The sequence below is a fragment of the Chiloscyllium plagiosum genome, chromosome 1 (genome assembly GCF_004010195.1).
Source record: "Chiloscyllium plagiosum isolate BGI_BamShark_2017 chromosome 1, ASM401019v2, whole genome shotgun sequence".
NCBI classification, from domain to species: Eukaryota; Metazoa; Chordata; class Chondrichthyes; order Orectolobiformes; family Hemiscylliidae; genus Chiloscyllium; species Chiloscyllium plagiosum.
The window spans coordinates 84618719-84632285 of record NC_057710.1 but is presented as its reverse complement, the minus strand read 5'-3'; the positions used below and the strand labels follow the sequence as shown (position 1 = coordinate 84632285).

Sequence of the window (13567 nt, the reverse complement as noted above, 5' to 3'; positions counted from 1 at the left end):
AGTCAAGTTAAATTAGAACTTGTTCATTTATTCTGTAGGCGTAACTGGCAATACCTCTTCCCCAAGCCTCGATGGTTCACGCATGTTAAGATCCCAAGGGCTAAAAAGGCAATTACAAGTTGGCAATAGCATCTTGCATTCCAGAATTAACAATGATGAGTTTATAATTCTACCAGAGGAAGTGCAGACATATATATATTCACACATATCAATATTTTTAAAAAATAAGTAATTTGCCTGTGACGGTAAATTCCAGACATTATTTCAAGTGTGTGAAAGAGCATAACTCATTTGTGACTGTAGCTGTCATGAATTAAAGTTCTTTCAGACCCATAAAAGAGCTATCATAACTCATTGTCCCTGTGGAGATATCTTGTGTTACCATCATCTGTTTCAGTTTGTCTGAGTGAACGGCAAAGCTTTCCTGGGGATTTTCGAAGGATAGTCAACTGACTATATGCTTATGTTCTGTAACAATGGTAAAAATGGTGTTGCAGCCTGTTTAAAAGGATGGCAATTTAAAGCTTTACATTTATGCTTAGATGAGCAACTTAATAATACACAACATGGCACAAAAATATGATTGAAGATGCTCTTAGATTGTAAGAGCATAAGTTATGAAATCAATAAAGGTCAATCAAGCCTACATCTTCCAGACAAACTATGCATTCCCTACTTACTTAAACTCCAAAGGGAAGCATAAGTGCTTATACTTCCCAAAACAATTAAACCAAAATCCAGTATACTCATTAATCCGCATAGTCCCATATTCAACTGCAGCTGCTATTCTCCGTGAAAATATTCTTCCCAAAAGATGGCAGTTTAGTCGATGAGAAAAATGTATTATACAAACAAAGAATGCTGGAAATACTCAGCAGGTCAGACAGCATCTGTGGAGAGAACAGCACAGATCACATCTGGGCACTGTCAGTACTACTCTATGCTCAGGAGGAGGGACAGGCATGGGCGCTCTATAGCAGGATAGTAAAGAGGCCTTGCTGGCCAGACAAATCTCAGCTGGGGGTGTCCTACTGTGGAGCTGACCTTGCTACTTGTGGTCACACTGTAGGACAAAGATTTCCAAGCAGAAGGGACAGCCCATGCCAATTTGAGGTGTCAACCTGATGAAACTACAACAGATGACAGTTTGTGATCCAAGTAATGGATACAGCATGTGACAGACTGAGTTAATGATCTCATAACCAATGGATCAGATTAAAGCTCTGCATCTCTGTCTCTTACAATTATAAGTGGTGGAGGACAATTAAATAATTAATGAGAGGGGAGAGATATCAAAGCAAAACATGTAGCATTTGCCTTCTTCATGTACATGCGTACTTTCCGTGATTGGTCTACAAAGGTAGCCAGGTCTCAATACTGCTCCTCCTTTCCCAATCTATCACCATTTAGATAATAAAGTGCCCTCCTGTTTTTGCTACCAAAGTGGATAAACTTACATTTTTTCCATATTATACTTCATTTGCCACGCATTTGTCCACTCACTCAACTTGTGCAAATCACACTGAAGCAGCTCTGCTTCCTCCACACAGTTCACAGACTCCCCTCATCAATGCCTGAGAGCAACCAGGCCAACCACAAGACCCCCCCTCCCGAGCACTCACTTATCTCTTGGAGCAGCTGACTTCACTCATCAACGTTCGGGATCGATTGTAATACTTTACAAAGGTTCCTTCCAAACTCTCTGCCTCTACACCAAGAAGGAAAAGGGCAGCAAGCACATTGGAACATAATCACATCTAAATTCTTCCTCAAGCCACACACCATTTGGTGTTCAGAGAGTAACATGGAGAGGTGATGCCTGAACTGAAAGTGGTGTGTGGGAAGGTGTGGAAGCTCAGTACTGACCGGTTCAGACAGGGAGTGCCTGGAAGAAAGGAAATTGGGGTTCTGAGAGGAAGTGTTTTTTGATTACCAGCAGAGCCTCTGACTCTGGGTTCCAGGCGTGACCTGCATTGCTTTCCATACTCAGGCAAATTGTAAACACGCCATTGACATAGGAAGACAGTGGTCACACCTGGAGTGAGTGGAGTAAGTGTTTTTCTTTCTGTAAGAGCACAGATACTCTATTTTTTAGTGATACAAGTCCTTCAGGGGCAAAGACATTCATCAGGTTACACAGGGCAGGGTGAAGACATCTGTCATTACTGCAACCTGCATGTGAAATGTTTGTAATGTCCAAATATATGGATAATAAATCCTTGTCTTAAGCAGTCTTGACCATGTTTTTGGTGATTACAGATTGATCACAGTCATCTCTGTGTAGCAGAAGTAACTGCAAGGGACCATAAAAGTGTTGTCACGTGTGGGCCTGACAACTCAGAGGCTTCACAAGGTCATGGATTCTCCCTCACATTAACCTGTTAAGTATTTGCCAACATGAACGTAATTGCAATACTGATTTTCTTGGGTGACATGAGACCCGAGATTATATTTTCACTTGGCCAGGAATTTTAGGTAGCCCTTTTTTTAAATAGAATCCCTACAGTGTGGAAACAGGCCCTTTGGCACAACAAGCCCACACCAACCCTCCCACCCAGACCCACTCCCCTATATTTACCCCTGACTAATGCAAGTAACTTAGGCATCTCTGAACACTATGGGCAATTTAGCACAGCCAATTCACCTAACCTGCACACCCTTGGAATGTGGGAGGAAACCAGAGCACCCGGAAGAAATCCACGCAGACAGGAGAGAAGGTGCAAACTCCACACAGGCAGTTGTCCGAGGGTAGGATTGAACCCAGGTCCCTGGCGCTGTGAGGCAGCAGTGCTATCTTCCTTGTAGCATGTGTGTAAACAAACATGCAGGTGGAGTGCCAAAATGCAGCCCAGATGGATTCTGTAAAATTGATTGTAACTTCTTTTACATTAATAACTTGTATCCTAAATTCAGCACATTATTCAGAAAAGATATCACAAAATAGTTATTTAGTCTAACATAAAATGTTTTCTCCGAAGTTTGCTGGTGGTCCTTATCTGGCTGAGTTAAATAATACAGCAAATTGCATAAACTCAATCACGTTTACACAACAGTATTTGAATATTTGCTGTAAGGTTCCTCCACAGACTGATTGTTTATATAATTACCAAGTATCTGTAAACAATTCTGGTATATAAATTCAGCAGCTCATTACCTGTAAAATTATAACCATCTTAGAACTTGTGTAAATTTTGGCAATGCTGCAGTACACCGTGTTTTCGCTCAGAGGTCCAATACTCAATGTTACTTGCTTTATCCATAGTTATACGTTTCAATATGATTGGAAAAAAAACCCATAACTTTTGGCATCGAGTTTCTTTTCTTTATTTTCAGCAAAACTTTTTAAAACTATTCCTTTGTATTTTTATCAAATATAATTGTATTTTTCTTCTTTCTTCTTTCAAATCTCCCTGGACCTTACATCTCAATGGTCCAGCAACCAGATAAATGATCCACTCTCAGGTTTTGGTCACAGCTATTGGCCTATTAGGACGTCATTCAGCATGACCTTTGACAGACCTCAGGTAAGGATTTTTCCTTTTTACAAAAAGCTAGCGTTCAATCCCCACATCTTGCATACTTATGTGATTGCAAGACCCATGTTGTGTCTCAGTGCGACTTTAAGCAGTTTTCCATTCAATCTTGATGCATTTTTAAACCATGGGTTAAATTTTACCAGATATTGGTTAATTTTAGCAGGTTTAATGGAGGTTTTTACTCATGAACCCTGATGGGTTTTCTCACATTATCGTCTCAAACATGCCATATTACCATGCACCATTGTATTCTCCCACCTACTGTAGGTAAATACTCACTATTGCTGGGACATTCCAGGATTCCTGGCACCAACACCATCTTTAAAAAGCACTAGTTGTCAATTGCTTCCCTGCAAGGCCCATGTTGTTTGCCCTGGACGTAGTTGACAAGGGAAAATTGGCACACCACTTTGTGGACAGGGACATAGAGATCTTGGGGTGGCACACAGGAGGGCCATCCTCATCAAGAGTATAGACTATGAGCCTTGTTTTGAGGTGGGTGCATTGGGACAGTCAGACTGAGTGTGTGTCATAGAATCATACAACTCGGAAACAGACCCTTTGGTCAAGCTCATTCGTGCCAACCACGTTTCCCAAACTAAGCTAGTCCCACTTGCCTGTGCTTGGCCCATATCCCTCTAAAGTTTTTCTGTTCAAGTACCTGCCCAAATGTTTTTAAAATGTTGTAATTGTACATGTCTCTACCACTTCCTCTGGCAGCTTGTTCCATACCCACACCATCCTCTTTGTGAAAAAGTTGCCCCTCAGGTCTCTTTTAAATCTTTCTCCTCTCACCTTAAAGTTATGTGCTCTAGTTTTGGACTCCCCTATCCTGCGGACAAGACCTTGGCTATTTATCGTATTTATGCCCCTCATGATTTTATAGACCTCTATAAGGTCACCCCTCAATCTCCTACATTACAGGCCTATCTAGTCTGCCCTTATAATTCAAACTCTCTACTCCGGGTAACATCCTAGTAAATATTTTCTGCACCCTTTCCAGTTTATCCTTCCTATAGCAGGGCAACCAGAACTATATGAGGAGAATGTGAGGTCTGCAGATGCTGGAGATCAGAGCTGAAAATGTGTTGCTGGAGAAGCGCAGCAGGTCAGGCAACACAGGCAGGTCTGAAGAAGGGCTTATGCCCAAAACGTCGATTCTCCTGTTCCCTGGATGCTGCCTGACCTGCTGTGCTTCTCCAGCAACACATTTTCAACCAGAACTATACACAGTATTCTAAAGTGCCCTTACCAACGTCCAGTACAACTGCAACATGATGTCTCAACTCCTAAAATCATTGGTTTGAGCAGTGAAGGTAAGCATGCTAATACCTTCTTCACTATCTTGTTGACCTATGGTGCAACTTACAAGGAACAATGTACCTGAATTCCTTGGTCTCTCAGTAACATGCAGAGAGAAGATGCTGGCACTTACACTTACAGAGTGCACAAGTTCATTAACCCTCTTGTAACACTGTTGCACAGCCCTCTGGTCTGTGAACACGATACTGACTACCTGGGTAACAACTTGACAACAGGCTGGCAACGTTTGAACTGGTGTGCCTTTAAATATCCTGCCATGTGAATGGGGAAGGTTGACTATGAGCCTTGGTAAGAGGTGGGTGCATTGGGACAGTCAGACTGAGTGTGTGTTCCAGAGTCATACAACATGGAAACAGACCCTTCCGCACCATTAAGCACTTGCACCTCTGATAAATGCGAGATGACTGTTACATAAAGTGGTGATATGGAATGAAACCAGCAGAGTAAAATTGCATGAGAAATCTGACTAGGGCTCATGTGTGAAACTCTTTAAGAAATTGTCACTTTGCCACACTTTGAAAAAAATTCAGGACACTATTTCAGTTTAAAGCAACACTAATAACAACTCTAGGAATGCGATAATGAGCGAATTCAGTTATGGTAATCCCATTGAATGTCTAGGGGCAATGGTTGGATTCTCTTGTTGGAGATGGTTATTGCCTGGCACTTGTGTGGCACAAATATTATTTGCCGGCTGTCAGCCATATTGTTCAAGTCCAGCTGCATTTGGACACATGCTGCTTCAGTATCTGAGGACAGACACATAATACTTAACATTGTGCAAAAATCAGCAAACATCCCTATTTCTGGTGTTATGAAGGAGATAAGGTCACTAACAAAGCAGCTGAAGATGGTGAGCTGAGGACAATTGGTCCCTGGCAGACCTTCAACTGGGAGTGGGTCCCCAATTCAGGAAGTCCTGCTTTCCAAGAGCTACTGGCCATTCTGAAACTAGCAGCTGTTGTATTTGGCAGGGAGGTTGTGGCCACTGCTGGGAAGATATCAAACAACCTGAGGATCAAGACCGCAAGTGCTTTTCAATGGGTAGCTTTGGAATGAGGGAAGATGAGAGCAGAGATATTGGAATCAAGAGCATGGGGTGGTCTCTGCAGCCCTGCCCTTTATCCAGCCTTTCAGTCCTCCATAAGCTAATGGGACTCATTCTGAACTGACAGCCTGCCTGCACTGTTGCATGGGCCAACCCTTTTGCGCCACCTGAAGCTACTTATTATAATCCAGGTAAAAATGGGTCCTTGAGTCATCATTAATTGTCTCAGTTGGCAGAAGAGGTCAAGTATGGGATTACCCACCTAGAACTTGATTCAGGCGAGAGGCGAACATGGTGCGGTTCTCGGACAATATGCTACTTCATTTCCTTGCCTTCCCATCTCCTTCTGTGCCCAACACTAAAATATTCTGGCCATAGTTTCTTCTTCAGTTCTTAAACTGACGACAAGTCAGTTGTTACTTGACTCCAGTCTGATCTTGGGGCAGTTTTACATCATGCAAGCTTCTCTCACAGTTTATGAGTCACTTAACCACTCAACCAAACTATTAGTTATTTTCTGTGCAGTTACTTGTGAGTAACGAATAAAAATCTGATAATATCCCAATTTCATAGGCTTGGAAAAGATTCCTTGATTCTTTTACAAATGCTTAACTCTAGTATTTGCAGCAGAAGGAATCTCAGTGTCAGCCTTCTCCTTCTTGCCGTTGTCTTGTTTATAGCTCCATGAATGTCTGCACTAAAACTGCGATTGTACTCTGCCACTGTTGTTTTCAGAAGTTAGTTCTTCTAAACATTCTCATGACATTGGTGGAATTCTGGTTATTTGTGGGGCACAAGTGTAAAAATACCATCAAACAGACTACAACCGCTCAATTATAGTCACATCCAAATATGCACTATTTAAAGAACTCAATAAGAGGTTTGTTCAAGCAGTAGTGATGGCCCCCTGGCCCCCACCCCCTCCCACCCTCCATTGCTCATTCACAGACCAAAGCCCCTGACTTACAGAGTAGAACTTGAAATAAAGAAAAAAAAAACATGCAGCTGAAAGAGCCTTTTGTGTTCTGATACCTTGAGGAATGCTAGTCATCTTGACATAGTCCTGTGAACCACTATTGAAATACATTTCTAATATGACCGCAGGGTCAGAGAGCTACCACCAAGGTTTCCAATGATATATCACATGTTTTTCTAAGCCTTTTCAGAGGGCTTTGTACACGAATGGTGTTTCACTTCTCTCAAGTATATAAAAATGTTGAAATGTAATCAGAATTAAATTTGCAAATTCCAATAAGCTGAATCATCTCGTCGTACATATTGAGAATGATACATAATACTTTTGCTCTCTGTAAATCTCAATTGGTTATTGAATAAGACATGGCCAGAATGTAGGTATAGTAGTTGTAAGCTGACCCTTGACTTTCATATACATAATTGTCAATTTAGCTTCTTGCCTACAGCAATTCATGTGCTTCAATGTGTTGTTATGTATCTATTATATGTGTATGTTGGATTTGCAGTGGCAGCAAAGCCATTGGAACCACTTTAGATATAGCCTAAATGAGGCCTATAGACAGACTGGTGTTGAATCTTCTACTGGGATTCGGGTGAATTTTTTTTCTGGATAATTAACATCTTCCCTCTTTAGGTTCTTGGGGGTATAAACAGTATTGTTTACTTTCCTCATACAAGAAAAGCACAATGATCTGGATAAACAGCTCTTCACAGCTGAGCACTGCAGGTTCCACTCATAAACTTACATTTATAATTTTGAAGACTCCACTGTTATCTTCAAGGGATCAACATATGAGCATAGGAAATAAGATCAAAAGTAGACCATTCAACCCCTTCAGCCTGCTCCTCCATTCAGTAGATCAAGATCATAGCACAGGACAGCACGATGGCTCAGTGATTAGCATTGCTGCCTCACAGCGCTAGAGACCTAGGTTCAATCCCAGCCTTGGGCCACTCTCTGTGTGGAGTTTGCATATTCTCCCTGTGTCTGTGCGAGTTTCCTCCAGGTACTCCAGTTTCCTTGCACAATCCAAAGATGTACAGCTCAGGTGAATTGGCCATGCTAAATTGCCCATTGTGTTAGGGGAATGGGTCTGGATGGGTTACTCTTTGGAGGGTCGGTGGGCCAAATGGCCTGTTTCCACACTGCAGGTAATGCAATCTAATCTAACCTAACTTATTTGTAGAGGAACAAAAAGGGAGGAAGAAAATTCAGCAGTTTGTGGCATTATGCCACAGATAACCTTTTCCCATATCTGAAGATGCTGGCTCTTGTTGAGAACCTGCCTCCAGCACTCTCGTACCATATCCAGCTCCCCATTCTGTAATCAGATTCTGTATTTGAGAAGGCTATTCTATCAATGGGACTGTCTGATCCAAATTACATCCCAATGTAATTGAAACATTTTCTAATTGAGGTGGAGATTGCAAAATTCAGTTCCTTCGTGCCTATTCAGCTCAATAAGCATTTTGGATCCAAAATTGTTGGTGTTGCATAAGTACATGCTTTTTAATATGAGCTCTGCCAGTTATCATTTGGTGGAACCCACCTTGGTGTGGATGCAGGAAGTATGACTAGTACGCAGTTGACATCAGTTCGTATTTGACATTGATTCGGTAAGTGCCATTTTAGAGCCAGCACTCCAAATAATGCAACATCTGAAAAACACTCAGCTGACCATGGACCATATAGTTCACAAGGATAGTACTTGGCCCATCATTTGAGTACTAGATCTTTGAAAGACTTATCTAAACAGTTCCATTCTCACTTTTCTTTCCCCTTAGTGCTGGATTGTTCCCTTTACATCATGTTTCCTTCTGCAAGTTATTATGACAACTACTTTTGCCATTCTTTAAGGCTGTTCATTTCAAAGCATAACAACTTGCTATATAAAAACAAGTTAATCTGTCTATACTTCTTGCTATTAACTGAAATATATATTCTATATTAACTAACTGTCACCCTCCGTTGGAAATTATTAACAGATATGGATTAGGAATGGAACCCACCCTGTGCTAGCCACAGGAATTCAGAGTAAGTGAAACAGTCAGAAACCCAAACTAAGATCAGTTAGCTAAATCAGTACATTGAGGGATCAGATTCCAGAAGCTTCTAAATTTTTGTGGCTTGTTTTCACACTGAGTAGTGCAATGTTCAACTTAGCTATCAATCGAACATCTGGACAAGATACAACACTATATTAACTAAAACATAACATTGTATTCATGAAATATTCTGATGTTGGAACACCAGTAGAGAATTTAATTGTAATTCTGCAACCTGTAATCCCAGTGGGCTACAAAATTGGAACTACTATATTGTATACTGAGCACTATGAGTACAGCTACTCTGTGAAATGCAATATATGTTGACAGTATGGAATTGTTGATTCAGTCAACCCCGTTTTTACAGAAATTGAAACAACACTGAATGCTTGGATATTTGACAGGATCAAACAGAGCTCTTTCTAAGCAGCTGATATGAAGGTCTCTACCACAGAATCCAACATTATTTCAATATTATGTAGTTTATCAGAGAGCAGAGCAGTCACAGTTAGCAGTTGTTTCAAGCATGGATCAAAAGACTGGTAGTAATCATCTCCAATGTATTTTATATTATCTTTTTTCAACATAGAAAAGAAGAGACTTGAACAAGCCTTGGCTGTAAATTACTACCTTAAGACATTTGGGCAAGCACACGAATAGGAAAGGTTTGGAGGGATATGGGCCAAGTGTCAGCAGGTCAGACTAGTTTAGTTTGGAATTATGTTTGGCATGGACTGTTTGCATTGAAGGGTCTGTTTCTGTGCTGTATGACTCTATGATTCTATTAAAATCAGATCATGGAACTCAAACGATCAAAAGTTCATATGTGGAATAAACCTCCAGAAGACATGGTTGATTCAAGTACAGTTAAAACATATGAAGAACATCTAGACAGGTACATGAAAAGGAAAGGTCTAAATGGATATAAGGCCAAATGCAGGCTAGTTTAGTTTGAGAACCTTGGTCGCATGGATGAGTTGGACCAAAGGGTCAATTCTAAGCTGTATGACTATGACGAATATTGTCAAAAACTGCTTATAAAGTCAAACATGCCATGACAATAATTTTCGATACTGACGAGTGAATATTGTTGTGGTGCAGCAATGTTTGAGGACAGCTTGGTGGGTGAAGGAACCCGGAGAAAATATACATTGAGATAGGAAAAAGGGAGCAAAATTATTAAAGCTGCAAACTATGTAATGGTTCTATATCACTCTGTGCTAATAGCATAAACTCATAGAGAAGGTACATTTTACAGAAGTTATATGGAAGAAAAACTGTTTCCAGTTCAAACATGTCTTTCAGATCACCAAACCAAACTATAAAATGTAACCCAAACCATGCCAACTCAAAGGTTCTGAGTGTGAATTACCACATTGATTTATAGCCAAAAAACATTTAACCTACAAAATCAGGCCAGTAACTGTTTAGCCAAACTTTTTCCAGCTCATAAAAATTTACAACACATATTTTGACTGCTTACACTCTGATCTGGAAGCTTTAATAGTACTGCTGGAGCACATTTAAAGTAAGTATTATATAGTGCATTTGTATGACTTCCCAGCACTAGTAAAACAGTGGATTTCCATGGGACGTGGACACAGTTTCTGTCAAAGATCCAACAAAGTTACAGTGATAGAGTGAGGCAACCTAAGGAAATCCTGACTAATTTTTCTGGTATGACTCTGCATGCTGATCCTGGTGTGCTCATTAGACAAGAGTTGCATGACCTTCCTAAAAGGTTTACTCTCACATGGCTTGAAATTAATAGTACATCGAATATAAATCCAGTGTTAACTTTGATTAAACAAGTGGTCAGAGCTCCCTTGAAATGCACATGCATTTTTTTATGTATACTTGCATACAGCGATGCATGGAGATGTTTGACTATGTGGTTGTGGAGATGAAGAGGTGGCATGGGTTGAATTTCCTTATGACCTTTCCTGTTCTACCATTTTAACTTTAGTGGAGATCTTTTTTTTTTACAAACTTTACTCCTTTATATATTAAAAGAAGTGCCTAAGTATATATAGTTAGAGGCAGAAAACCAAAGAACTGTGGGGGCTGAAAATTAGAAACAAAACCAGAAATTGGTGGAAAAGCCCAGCAGGTCCCGTAGCATCTGTGGAGAGAAAGCAGAGATAATGTTTCTGATCCAGTGACTCTTCAAGAAGGATTGCCAGACCTGCTGAATTTTTCCAGCAATTTCTGTTTTAGTTTTGGAATAGGCAGGAGATATCAGATGAATATGTGACTGAAGAGATGGTGTCGGGGGAGGGTTTCAGATTGCTGGAGCATTGGGACTGGTTCTGGGGTAGGTGTGACCAGACCAGTTACACCTGGTGAGACGAGGGTTAATGTCTGAGGAGCAATATTTTCTAAAGTGGTTGGGGAGGCTTTAAATTGAAATGGCAGGGGTGCAGAACCTATGGAAGGAATCAAAGGAAGAGGAGACAAAGACATAAACAAAAGACAGAAAAGGAAATAAGAAAAGTGAAAGGCAAAGAAATCAAAGGCCAGGATCAAACAGGATCAGGGTGAAAAATAACGGAATTGGACAAGTATTGCTAAAAATACAAGCCTCACAGCTTTAATCTTTAATGCACTGAACATTCATAATAAAGTAGATGAATTCAATGCACGCACAAATGAAAACAGGTATATCATAATTGGAATTATGGAGACATGACTGCAGGGTGACCAGGGATGGGAACTGAATATCAGGCAGTTTTCAGTAGTTAGGAAGTATAGACACAAAGGAAAAGGTGATGGAATTTCATTATCGGTAAAAGAGGAAAGTAACATAACAGTGAGGAAGGAAATTGATTCCGATGATGTGGAATCTGTATTGTTCAAATTGGAAACACCAAGGAAAAAACTCTATTAGTGGGGATTAGATACAACCCCCCTAAAACAATAAGGTGACTTTGGGAATGGCATTGAACAGGAAATTAGGCTTGCGTACAATAAAGGAACATTAAGATGACTTTAGTTTTCACATAGATTTGGCAAATCAAATCAAATCAAACAATACTGTAGAGGATGAACTCCAAGACTGTGTAGGAGAGGTTTTCTGGACCAATGCTTTAAGACTGGGTATTGTGTCATGAGAAAGAAGTAATTGGTAATCTATGTGTATGAAGCCCATTGGGAATGAACAACGATAGTGTGATAGAATAAAACAAAGAATTGTGGATGCTGAGATCTGAAACAAAAACAGAAATTGCAACTCAGAAGATCTGGCAGTACCGGTGAGAAGACAGCAGCATTAACATTTTGAGTCTGGTGACTCTTCATCAGAATAATTCTGATGTCGAGTCACTGGACTCAATAATATGATAGAATTCCTCTTCAAGATGGAGAGTGACTTCGTTGATTCTGAGACTAGGGCCCTGAACCAAAATAGAGGAAACTCTGATGGTATGAGGCTTGAGTTAGCTATGATAGATTGGGGAATGTTACTTAAAGGGATGATGTTGGAATGGCAATGGCAAACATTAAAAGAGCACATGGATGATCTGCAACAATTGTTCATTCCTGTCTTGTTCAAAAGTAAAATGTGAAAGTTGGCCAAATCATAGCCAACAAGGGAAATTAGAGATAGTATTAGACCCAAGGAAGAGACCAGAACAAAAGAACATACCTGAGGAGTGTAAGTCAGAAATAGGAGGACTTGTGGTATGGAACAAAGAATCGGCTGACAAACTTAATACATTCTTTGGTTCTGTGTTCACAAAGGAGGACTCAAATAACATAGCAGAAATGTTAAGGAACACAGGATTTACTAAGAGGGAAAAACTGAAGGAAATCAGCATTCATTGAGAAATGGTGTTGAGGAAATTGATGGTATTGAAGGCAGATAAATCCCTAAAGACTGATAACATATAGATTATTACCTGAATTTGTATAACTAGAGAGAAACAAGAATATGTCATGAGACCTGGATGTACTCATACACTAGTCGCTGAAGATGGGTATGCAGGTACAGCGGGCGGCCAAGAAGGCAAGTGATATGTTGTCCTTAATTGTGAGAGGATTCAGTATAGGAGCAGGGATGTCTTGCTGCAATTATACAGGACCTTGGTCACAGTTTTGGTCTCCTTGTCTAAGGAAGGATGTTCTTGTCATGGAAGGAGACAGCAAAGGTCTACCAAACAAATGCTTAGCAAGGAGAAAGTGAGGTCTGCAGATGCTGGAGATCAAAGTTGAAACTTTATTGCTGGAACAGCACAGCAGGTCAGGCAGCATCCAGGGAACAGGAGATTCGACGTTTCGGGCACAGGCCCTTCTTCAGGAATGAGCAGAGAGTGTTCAGCAGGAGAAGATAAAAGGTAGGGAGGAGGGACTTGGAGGAGGGGCGTTGGAAATGTGATAGGTGGAAAGAGGTCAAGGTGAGGGTGATAGGTCGGAGTAGGATGGAGGCGGAGAGGTCAACAAGAAGACTGCAGGTCAGGAAGGCGACGTGGTCGACGGTGCCCTCCACCGCATCTCCTCCACTTCCAACTCCCCTCCTCCAAGTCCCTCCTCCCTACCTTTTATCTTCTCCTGCTGAACACTCTCTGCTCATTCCTGAAGAAGGGCATGTGCCCGAAACGTCGAATCTTCTGTTCCCTAGATGCTGCCTGACCTGCTGTGCTGT

At 40.9% G+C, this 13567-nt stretch overlaps 1 protein-coding gene across 1 annotated transcript in view; it reads right to left on the bottom strand.

The window, feature by feature from the left end:
• Positions 1-13567, bottom strand: part of LOC122554972 (rho GTPase-activating protein 7-like) — a 260499-nt gene that overhangs the window by 130604 nt on the left and 116328 nt on the right. The window lies entirely within an intron of this gene.